This window comes from Calonectris borealis, chromosome 1 (genome assembly GCF_964195595.1).
Source record: "Calonectris borealis chromosome 1, bCalBor7.hap1.2, whole genome shotgun sequence".
Lineage (NCBI taxonomy): Eukaryota > Metazoa > Chordata > Aves > Procellariiformes > Procellariidae > Calonectris > Calonectris borealis.
In genome coordinates, this window is record NC_134312.1 from 213346076 (window position 1) to 213358336 (window position 12261).

Consider the following 12261-nt stretch of genomic DNA (forward strand, 5'->3'; position numbering starts at 1 on the left):
TCAAAGCTTCACACACAGAAAATGTAATTTCCAGAGTAACAAGTTCAAAAACTGTTCAGCTCTTTCTGATTTTCAGCACCTTCTCTTTTGTCCTGCTACAGCTTCATTATTTTCTTATTCTTTGCAGTACACGCTTGTCTTTTTGGATGAAAAGAAACCATTCCATATTAGTCACACCAGGAAAATGGATTTTGGCTTGCAGTTGGTGAATTAAGATTATCAGAACTTTTATTCACATGCAGAAAATAACAATGTAATAGCTAAGGAACACCAAAGAAATGCTGTGTTTACTCTAATTTATCACTTTTGCATGCCTTATGTTGTACTCAAAAAAGCCATCTAATGCATGACTACATTAGTCCTCCTCGGTAAATTTTGTGCCAAAACTTGTTGACCCTAATTCAAACTAAAATCCAACAGATACCAATGGACCACATGTAGTGTTGTACTTTATACTCATTTAATCCCCTGTGGAGCTTTTGTTAAGCTAATCTAAGCGTAGTAGGAAAAGCAAGAGAAGACAACCTTCTGGGGCCTTGCACTCTTTAAAATGGCAATAATATTTTCAGACCAAATAACCGAATTTCTTTATGTACCAACTTTGACTGAGGTATGAGGAAATTTTGCACACAAGCATCTCAATAAAAAGCCCTAACCCTGATTTCTGAAGCTAAACTACACCAAAGGATAGACGTGTCATTAAGTGCCATGCCTGGGTCTTTACATCAGTCATTTATGTGGTTTAACCAAATCTGGAATTACTAATATGGAGGTATTTCACTACGATATGCTTTATCAGTCTTACTTTGGTCTCTGCATTTAACTAGGGGAATAAATTATGCAGGAAATTTGAAGTGGAATCTTCTCCCTTTCTCTTTCTTGGCTTATTTTAATTTTAGTTGCTCTTAATTCAAGGAGTTAAAACCTTCTTAAGAAAGAAATGCTTTAAATACATTGGCAAGATTTAACTTATTAGAGTTTTTGACAACAAATCATGTTATTATTTACTGCACCATTCAAAGTCCTGTTTGACTTCTCACTCTTGCATAAGAAATGTCAGGGACGTGCCAATGTGCATTTTCTATATATGAGGCAAATAGACCTCTATATCACAAACATTTTTGACACTTTCAAATGTAGCTTTACAGTCTTAAACAGACATTCCACTTCTCCCACCCACCCACCATCTCATCTAAGGCCTACAGTCACCAAATTTTCAGAATTTAAGAGTGGGAGTATTGCTAATATACCAGGTAAGTGCAGAGTTTAGTGACCTGTTTGTGCATATGTACATATATGTGAGAGGGTATGGACACGTTTCCCTATTCCTGTCTGCCATTTACTCTAGAAATGCCCTGTTAACTTCATTCTTCTTCTCAACAACATCCACTGACCTGGGGTCTAACAGTGAATTTTAAGTGAGAGCCAGCAACAGCAAAGAAAGCACATATGCATATTTGAGAAGTAAAGCAAAACAAAGTAGGAGATAAGACATAGGGCTGAATAAAGGAAGCACTGGAGGAAGAGACGTACCGCCTGGTCAGATCCTTTGAAGGTGCTTAGTCGCCATGAAAAACCAAGGGGGCTGCTACCTAAGTATCTTGAGGATCTCGACCTGAGAGTCTCACAAACTCTACCTGAACATTTTTACTAATAGAGAAACTGAAGCACAAAAGGTGAAATCCTACCCCCTGTAACAGCAGCCTCTACAAGCCGGGCCCCTGGCAACACCCCTAATTTTATCAAAAGGGGGTTAAACTGACTCTCTCCACATCTTCTATGGAATCAATAGAAGAACAGGGAATAACGCTTAGAACACTTAACCTCCTTTCCCTTGTTTTAAACACTGGATTATGCTTCCCAGATTTCCTTCTGTTTTGGCTGAAGAGATATTTCACCTGGCTCTGCTTAAAAAACAAACCGTTTCTTCTGCAAAGTGAGGTGTACGGCTGCATGCTAAATCACCTCTCATTTCTCCTGCTTTCAGTGAAATTTGGATGAGGTGGTTTGTTGAAGTCCTTTCCAATTAACATTTCTGTGATTCTGTGATTACTTCGTACATACTGATAATGTGAGCTGACCCTTTCCTATCTAGGCTCCTTTCTTTTAGGAATACACTGAAGGCAGTAGAAGAAAAATCATCAGACTACAGAACAACTAATTCTTATTTAATAACAGAAACTTTATTAACTCATGGGGCCCTACACTGTCCCTCCTGGTGAATACAAACAGTCAAGAAATAGCTGGTGTTTGCACGCAGAATGTGGATTAGCTTGAGAGCAGCTCTGTTTCTCTGGTTCAGCACACTGAACATTTTTATTCCAATTAAACTGGAAAGCAGTAGTTGCTAATGCTCTGTGAAAAGGTGCCACAATCCAGCACCAGTAAGAGATTTATACATCAAATCTGTACAGATTAAACAATTGTAGACAGCAAATTAAACCTCTGCTTTAGGAAGCCAGCTCCAGCACAAGATGCAACAGCCTGAGGTTCAACTCCCAGCTGTGTGAGGGAGACGATGCTCCTCTGTCCCTACAGCTGTACCTGGCCTCAGGAAGCAAACTCAGGGGTCCTACAACAATAACACTTTTAATACAGAAGCAGCTTCTTCATAACCAGATCGTGCAGTTCTCTGAAGGTTTGCCTCACAAAGGCGTGCTTCCCTCTGTCCCTGCTAGCTTCCAACACCTTTAAAGGCTGTGAACTTCAAGCCACTGGAAAGACATGCCCTTAATGCTGTAAAATTAAAGAGCTGCATGCCTGGAACTCACGTGGGGGTTGATGCATATAGTAAAGAGTGCAAAACACCAGGGCTTTAGGGGAGGAGGTGCAACAGGCTCGTCTGTAATACGTACATACACACAAAATTAGATCCTCAAGCGCATTTTCTAGGTCATCTTCTTCTCCCTCCTCTGCTCTCCCCCTCCTCCCCTGAGGTATCTTAATTGTTCTGGGAAGGAATACATGTTTCAAAATATATCAGCAAACTTTGTCTTATGAAAACATATTGTCCTGGTTATTTTATAGCCCAAACTACTGTGTATGGAACATTAGTCCTCAGTTAACTTTGCCAGTGCAAAAATGTACTATGCTTTCTTGTGCTGTCAAGTGTTTAGTTCCTACCCAGCCAATTTATTATTTTACTTAAGCCAAGGACGAGAAATCCAAGTGCAAACACTAACACAGGTAAGGGAATGTAATGAGTAGGAAAGGTATAAATTTTATTTATTTTATAGGTACAGTGCAAAACTCTGTTACTAACAGTACTGAAAAGACCTTCAGTCACAGCTCTGCAGATTGTTGTGTCCTGGATTTGATGGGACTCTATAGCGCTTTGTTTAATTTATTGTAGACTGCAGGATCTGGGATTTAATGTGTAGTTTAAGAGAGCCATATGGCCCTCTGAACTGGGCTGAATGTCCCTCCTAGCGATCAGCCTAACCAGAATTCCTGAACAGTCACAAAATTTGTGTGATGCAGTTGCTGATTTGCCTCCTTTCAACAGGTTTTGTCTTGTCTGCCTCCTGCCTCATGTATCATCCTATGACTATTTTTAAACGATCTTTGCAAAATAAAAACTCAAATAACCAGAGCTCCGGAAAGTGCTTCTCCCCTACAGCAACTTTATATAATAAATTAGTTGATAGGAGCACTACTTGGACGGGTGGAGATAAGAGCCTGTGAGCACTTTTGTTTCAGACTCCCTTCTCCAGGGACTTGCAATTCAACCATAACCATTTGCTATGGGCAAAAATTGGGATGTGAAAGCTCAGACCTGGAGGGAGAACTTTAAAAAAAGATGAACAATAGTATTTCAAGTATACCTGAAATAAATATTGTGGGGAAAGGGCTGGACAGCAAAAAAGGAGGAGGAAATGTTTTGATTTTCACTAATGTCGTTCCATTTTCACTTATAACCTCCCGTATCTTAGCCTTGCCATGGCTTTATGTTGGCCTTTAAAACCAATGGCGCATTGTACTTACACTGTTCATTTCATTTCAGTGCTGCGTACATGCAATAATTATTAATTCTCAATACTCTTCTGAGGCAAATATTACCAACTTGATTTTCTAGAGAGAGATGCAAGGCACAATTTGCCCCAGGCCACAACAGGAACTCTATGTAAGAGCCAGAAATAGAAATAAGGAGTTCCTGTTCCCTGGCCTAAATCGAGGCCACAGACCCCTCTCTGGCAGCGACCGTTTTCTAAATATTTTATGGAGGTGATTATCATGTTATGGAACTATGTTCAATACAGACTGGGATATCCCTGGGATATATAAGAATTTGAAGGCATCTCACTGCCAGCTGACAATACCTCTCAGAAACAGTGTAAGTGCCAGGACTAACATACCTTAACAACATACTTTAACAGGTGGTCATTATAAGCTATATACCAGCCTTAAAAGGTGGTAGACAAGTGTTCATTACTAATTTAAATGCCTTTATAGGTATGCAACCTTTAAATTCACTGAATTTGAACTTTTCTCTTACTTGCAGGATCTGTAGTTAATAAAGTGTAAGTGGATATAGCTAAGCTGGTGGGAAGTATTTGAGGGTGCAGTACCCCTATGTGCTGGACACAGGGTCTCTTGCCTTTTGCTAAGTCCAAGGCAGATTTCTTACAGATTTGGGCTTGGAGCTGTAGCACAATGTACCTGGGTATATTCCAGTTGGACTGTCACAGGTGTGGTGGTGGCAGGTCCAGGAGAATCAAGCCTGACAGAGCTATTATGGCCTCTACGCTATTTGTTAGACTTTCCAAGCTCCCAGGTGTGGAATCACGCCCAAGACCCTTATACTACATCTACTATGCTAAATACATCCATTTCTTAGCATGATCCTTCATTCCCAGGTCAATTGGTTGAGAGAGGCTCGTGTCCATGTTGCTACTAAAATGGCATTTTTATTAAATGAAACTGAGGAGATGTGTTGCAGGCTTTCAAATATCATGTAAAGGCAAGGGGCAAGGGTCGGGGGTGTTTGAAGATATAGCTCAGAGGATAGGCTGTAGGCTGCAAGTAATCTTCCCTGATGCAGTCTCATCCATGCTTCATCTTGGAAAGATTCCTTGAAGTGAACAATCCTTCAAGTCATGCTTACGAATTGTCTTGAAAAAGCTTGGGAACACCCCAAAATATAGCCAAGGAACAAAACTAACAATTTTGTAATATGGAATATCAGGACACAAGTACTTGAGTATACTCATTAACCCTCTTTTACTTCGCAATATAGGTATATCCTAAAAATTTTTGCAGCTGGTCCAAGGTCTGTAGTTACAGGTCTGTTTCCAGAGGGGATGAGCTCACATCTTGCAAAGAAAGTGACCTTGTATGTGTCTACATTGTCTTCTGCAGGCAGCTACGTGTGGACATCAGCTCTGTACCACACTTGCCATAGCTACAGAGCCTCCAGGTGATTCATTGTGTGGACTTCAGTGCTGACACCAGTTTACATCTTTCTGAAAATTCATATTTGGCATATTCCATCTTAATTACACTGAACAGCTGTGAGCATCTCCTAAAGGAAATCTCCCCAAAATGATGTGTCAGGATTTTCAGAATCAAGGTTTCTGAAATGTCAGTTTGAGGGAAAATTGAAAACCAAAAATTTTCAGTTTCGCTGAGAGTCAGACATTTTCCCAGAAAGCCTGCTTTCTGGCCTTGGTGGGGGAACTTGGTGGGGATCATTTGAGTAGCTAACGGGTGCAATTCCGTATTGAAGCTGGGTGAATAGGGCCATTTTTACCTTATGGATTCATAATGATACTCTCAATACACTCAATAGCCAAGTGACTCAAAAGAATAGCCCAAACTGCCTTAATACTTCATCAGATCATTCTGTGCCATCTCTCCTGGGATTGTAGATCATTAACTTCCACAGGGAGTCCCCATCAGTAATCTTTCTTTCCATTCAGGTTTCCATCGCATTCAGCACAAGCCCCAAGTAGGATCTCTTGAAAAATCTTGTCCCTAATGATTATTAATATTATATCAAATGCTTAAAGCTGAAGGAAATATAATCAGAAAAGTGAAAGTAATAAATACCTGTATTTTAATAATGAGAATATTTCTGACAGCTACACTGGAAATATAAAAGCTACTTTTCAAAGATCAAGAGAACTGTTCAGTGACAGTTTTCAATTTTATTGCTATTATCACTTAAATATATTTATATAACACTTCTTTATCACCATTCTCTTCTATGACATCTTTTACAGTTAAGATGAATGTCTATATATAGCCTTCCCTTAGTCAATAATTAGTTTGTAAAATCAAGCAGCTCATGTAACTGTGCATCAAGTCATTCCAGTATTTATATATTTCTTTTTGAAAGTACCTAATTTTATGTAAAATTTAAAGCAAAAATGTATTTAAAAAATTAAGTGTTTGAGCAAACTCTGAACTCCCCCTTCAAAATATTCAGTAACCCGTAGATATGTGCCTCCTGCCCTACTTTTTCCATAGGCACACTTTATTGTCATATTTCTAATACAGTGCTTGTGAACCACGATAATCAACTCTGTTTTATTACTAGCTTAAAAAGAAACCCATTTCCCACCATGGCTATACGTTCAAAGGAACAATACAGAGGGTATTCATAGCATCCATTAGCTTCAGGTGAATTTTAAGTAGTCTGGAATGATGAAAATCAGGCTCCATTGCTGTGCTACCAGTAAATATTCCTGTGATGACAGAAGCATGCACAGCAAGCACCGTGGGCCATCCAGCCCAGTGTCCAGCCCCTGACGGCAGGTAGAAGCAGGTATTGTGGCAAAATGGGGAAAAAAGGCCAGTGATTCAAAATGATGTGGGGATTGAAGATCCCACCTCCAACAGTTGTTTTTCATAGAATCATTTAGGTTGGAAAAGACCTTTAAGATCATCAAAACCCAAAACTTTATTAAAAAAGCCACTTTTAGCATTGTTTTCTTAATTTAAACTATCTGCACATTTGTTATGGAGTGGTTTCTCAGGGAATCTCCTACCAGCCACCCATCTCCTTCACAGCATACAAGGAGCTCGTGGGCAGGACAGTGGCAAGAAATGAGACGTGGTATTCTCACACAAGCAGAAATATTTTTAACATCTGATCTTGATGCTTTTAGAAGAATGACTGGGCATCACCCGCCCAGACGTTGGCCAGTGCCAGTGAGTGACAGCTAGCGAGTGAGCTCACTCCAAATAAGACTGAAATGGTAACACTTTGCATTCCCTAACTAGTGACTTCACTCCTACATGATTGAGGGGATGGGCCCATCATTTCAGAGGATTCATGATCTAACAATTTTTTTTCATTTTCAATCTAGCCAGACCTCACTGGGGGTGCTTTCTCTTCTGCTTGCCTCCTCAGAACCCTTGCCCAGGCCACTGCCTTCTCATCCTACCCCCGAGCTGCTGTCTCTGCATCATCCTTCCTCATGCCTTTCCTTCACTTGCCACACCTGGATCTTCCTCCCGCTGCCTCCTACCTCTCCTTGGGCTTCTGCCATCCTTCTGCCTCCTGTAATACTCATTTCTGCAGCACCCACGCTGAGTTCAAGATAACAAACTCAGGATCACTTACGAAGTTGCAGTCTACTCACCTCTGATACCAGAGTACTTCACCAGTGCAATGCTCCTCAATGGTTGGGAACAAGAAGTTCTGAAGAGTAGGATCCACTTCATAAACTTCTCAATATTGGGAGGAGTTCCTGTCAGGGTCCCACAGCCTTATAACTTGCTACTTTGGCCTCAGAAAAGTTCCATCTGGTGACCTTTGAGTACAATGTATAGTTCATCTTTTCCCACACACATTGATGATGGGTGGGGACTACTGGGGAGGGCTTGTACTTGTTCTTAAGCCAGGAGTGTTAAAGTGTAGGGTGTTAGGCAATACCTAACAGAAAAATAAGCCAGCTGAAATCCCTTGGGCTTACACCCCGTGTCTAGCTTGCATAGATGCTATGCCAGAGAAAACTCTCCCTGCCTTGAGCGCTGTACACTAATGGACAAATCCTCTGTGACACAACTGATCATACTCAGAACCTCTTGCCAGTGGCAATCCTGCATCTCTTCTGCAGCTCCTTGTATTGCTGAGCATTTTTATTTTTTACACCACAGTGGCCTAATAAGAATAACGTGTGGAAGTCGGTTTCTCAGTGCCACTATCAAATGTTATGCATAGCAAGTGGCAGTAATGTTCCAGCTGACTTACTCTGCTGATTGTCTATGAATAGGCAGTAAACTCTTTCAGAGAGTTCTGGAACCCTATACAATATATCAGCCTCTATAGATGGATCACAGAAGTAAGGATGACTATGAATATATTGTATTGTTACATCTGTCCAGCTCTGGCCCCCAAAGAATCAGAACCAAAATATGTCAGTGGAGTCAGAGGTTATGTCCACATCAGTAAGCAGCAGGAATGGATCCACAGAATGAAGAGCTGGTAAGGACTCAACCACATTACACATATGTTTTGTGTTTTACTTTGAAATAGTGCTAATCTCTTTTTATAAACTGAATACCTGTAAGATTTTGCAGAGTACTTGGTGTGTTCCTGGAGTGCATCCTTCTGCTTAGTTTCATTAAAAAGGCATCCCTGTTTGCACACTCCAAGCCTACTCTGCAATGCAAAACAAAGCAGGACACATGGGTAGGACTGGGAGATTCATTTCAAAAGCTCATTTATAATTTGAATGAAAATGTTAATCTAGCTGCATCCAGAAACCACCTCAGACTGTCCCATGAAATGTAAAATGCATCAAGAGATGCATCAAGAAGCTAAGGCTTTGAACATGGTCTACTGTGTATCATACCTAGTTGGAGAAGTATTTTCCTGTCATCTCAGACTACTGTTTCTTAGAATAACAAGGTCTAGACTATGACAATATAGACACTATTCTCAATTAAGAACTAAGTGACATACCAGGGTTTGTTCAAGAGACTGTGGGTGTCGGTCTCTTCTCCCAGGTAACAAGGGATAGGACGAGAGTAAATGGCCTCAAGTTGCGCCAGGGAAGGTTTAGATTGGAGAGTAGGAAAAATGTTTTCCCTGAAAGTGTTGTCAAGCCTTGGAACAAGCTGTCCAGGGAAGTGGTTGAGTCACCATCCCTGGAGGTATTTAAAAGACGTGTAGATGAGGTGCTTAGGGACATGGTTAGTGGTGGATTGGCAGTGCTAGGTTAACGGTTGGACTTGGTGATCCTAAAGGTCTTTTCCAACCTAAACGATTGTGTGATTCTATGTCTTATAATGCCGGTACTACTAGAAAACTAGTAGTTTGATCATGACAAAAACAATAAATATGAATGTCAAGACATTCAGTAATACCCCCTACTATTTGTTTTAATAACAAAACCTTCTGTATTGCAACAGTTTTGCAAAACAAGGAAGTTTTGTCAGCTGAAGAAACAAGTGGTTTTACTGTCATGCTCACCTTGGATAGTGGAATAGGTCACTATTTGGCTATTTCAGATAAAACAGAAATAGTAGGAAAAAAACAAAATACCAAAATCAGCTATTGTGCTGGAGGACTGACTGTGATAAATGTGCTAAGAGGAAAGAAAGGAATCAGGGAAGAGAGGAAGGTATATCTTATCCCTTTTTTTAAAAAAAAGAAAAAACTTTTAAATTATGCTAGGACAGATATAAAAATAAACCTAAATCAAAAGGAAAGTAGGATTTATCAAAATACCTGGCAAAGGTCAACAAACAAGGAAGTCACTCATCTTTCAAGGGAATCTCCTCAATATCTATTTTCAATATATTAAGGGTAAAGGAGATAAGACAGAAAAACACTTGATGTGAATGTCAGAATTGTGGCTGAAATGTAATTTAAGAAACACCTCAGTCAATCTGAAATCCCTTCCTGGCACTTTTTATAAGAGCAAAATGAACAGGATATTAAAAGTCAGAAGATAACTCTTCTGCAATACTGAATGAACTATTACAGGGCCCAATTCAGCAAAATGAGTAAGCACATACTGACATTTAAGCATGCATTTAAGTCTCATCATCTTCAGTGAGAATCTGATATATGCCTTGGCACTCCTCTCGATGGAGATCTGTGAATGCAGGTCTATCTTACACACAAGCCGTCCTTTAATCCACAGACACAAATCTGTCCAGCAGCTGTGGAGCAACTCTAGGACTCAGGGGATTCGTGTCCCAGCCCTGCAAGATTATGAACAAAAAAGTTCTGCAAAACACCTCCTTGCACTTGAGGGTCGTATTTTAAACCCTGCTTATGCCCTCTCTGCTTTGGCTCTGTACCACTGTGATGGAAACACTGGTACTTCCCTACCAGAAATGGGAGAAGTGTTTAAGTATGTTAAAGTAGGTTGCAATAGTGGCACTTCAGGTAGACACTACCCTGTCTTTCAAATTAAACTGCTCTGAACTCTTTGCAATTTCAAGGTCAAGGTTCATAAAACTGGGCCTCATTGAAAGTAAAGGTCCAGGACAAGGTCAACTATCAAAGTCCGGGAAAACAAGCTGAAAAGGAAAGCTTCCCGCAGGAGCAGTTAAGACTCCTCCACTGCCTTCTTTGTAACATATGGTGTAGTAAGACATGCACACCCTCTTCCTGCCCCCCCAAATTAACTCCCTGGCACCACCTGTTAGGAGTGAGCAGACTGTAAAATCATTGCATTGGGAACAGATAAAAATGGGTCTGATGGTTCTGATGTGGTGCATTTCTCTCGCTCCTGTGCCCGTAGGAAAAGACAACTGTATTTGGTACAAAATTAAAAATAAAAGCTGTAAATCAAGAGTGTGAGCAATATTTCATTCCTGTAACTTGCACTGTCCTTTCGAAAGGAGCTAGTTAATAACCTGACCTGGTTATTTTATCACTTGGAGATATTTGCCTCAGCTTTGAATTCCTTTGTTGTCTGTTCCACTATCTATATTTTAAAACACTCCTATTCTGAGGACCTATTTTCTCCTCTGCCACCCAGAATATAAAGTGTCATTCCAGTATATTACTCTCCTTCCCGAGTTCAAGAACCACGTGATTGTAGAAGTCATAATATTATGAGCATGCTTAGATCTATGATTTCATGCCATGTAACAAAAAGATTTCCTAAAAAGAAACATCCTTACTTCTTGATCAAACTTCTTTGCTTGTTAACAATGGATCTGCACCCATAAATCTAGAAATATAACCCTACGTGTCCAAAGCAAAAACTTACTTATTTAGATATGGGCTGCAGAACAAAAGAAAATGAGAAAAAGATATCTGAAGTGAGGTGATACACTGGTACGTATAGAGAATATCTCATGTTTGCTTGATAGTGGTATCAAAGGGTACTAATCTGACATGTGTTGAACCAACCGAAGATAACTCAGTTCGCTCGTGCTCCTTCTCATCTTTCTGAAAATGATCACTATCCCACACATCCACTTTTCATTTGAGAAGAGTTCATACACCACCACAAGAAGATAAAACATTGACTGTGACTAACTTAATGAGCCTGAAGCGCTAAAGAAAGAGGAGGAAAAAGAAGTCTGAAATTTATGATTTTTATTCTCTTGCTTCTTCCTAACAGGATCTGAAAATAATGAAGGAACTTAAGTGCATCAAAGAATATCCTTTGAAAGTCATGCTTACAGGCAGGAATACAAATTGGATCCCCGTCCCTGGGCCACTGGCCTACCTTTGTAGAAAGGTGGCTTGCATTTAATTTCCCCTGACTAACAATTCACCTGTATTAATTAAAAGTTAACACTTGAAAACAAGAGGGTTTAAGTTTTAAAGTTAAAATAAAAAAGAAATATGAATTGTTCTTATGAAAAAGATGCAAATTAAAAAAGCTTTTAAACTGTTAAACTCTTAATGCTATTTATATCACTAGCGGCATCATGACACAGCAATTAAATTATAACCCTTTCGCTAATAGAACATATTTTTGCCTATTTAAAAAGGAAGTGAAGAAACAAGAAACTTTAGTTCAGGAAAGTCTCAAGTAACCAGAGATGTAGGCAGGCCTTAGTTTGCGGAAAAGGAGAAGGTAGACAAATAAATTGTAAATGTTTGACTGTAACCTAGTTGGAGTTTAAGTATATTATACGAAGCAATAGATGATCTGTCATTAGCTTCTAGCTGAATTACGTTTAGGGAACATTGGGTCATCTATAACCTATTTCATAAAGTTACTTCATTTTATTTAGGCTAGTCTGTCACACAAGAACTCAAAAAATCATAGTGTATTCCCTAGTTTGTGGACTGTACAAGTAAAATTTGATTTTTGTAGCTTAGCTATTTTTGAGGATTAA

At 39.7% G+C, this 12261-nt stretch overlaps 1 protein-coding gene across 2 annotated transcripts in view; it reads right to left on the reverse strand.

Moving 5' to 3' along the window:
• Positions 1-12261, reverse strand: part of DLG2 (discs large MAGUK scaffold protein 2) — a 1041736-nt gene that overhangs the window by 655961 nt on the left and 373514 nt on the right. The window lies entirely within an intron of this gene.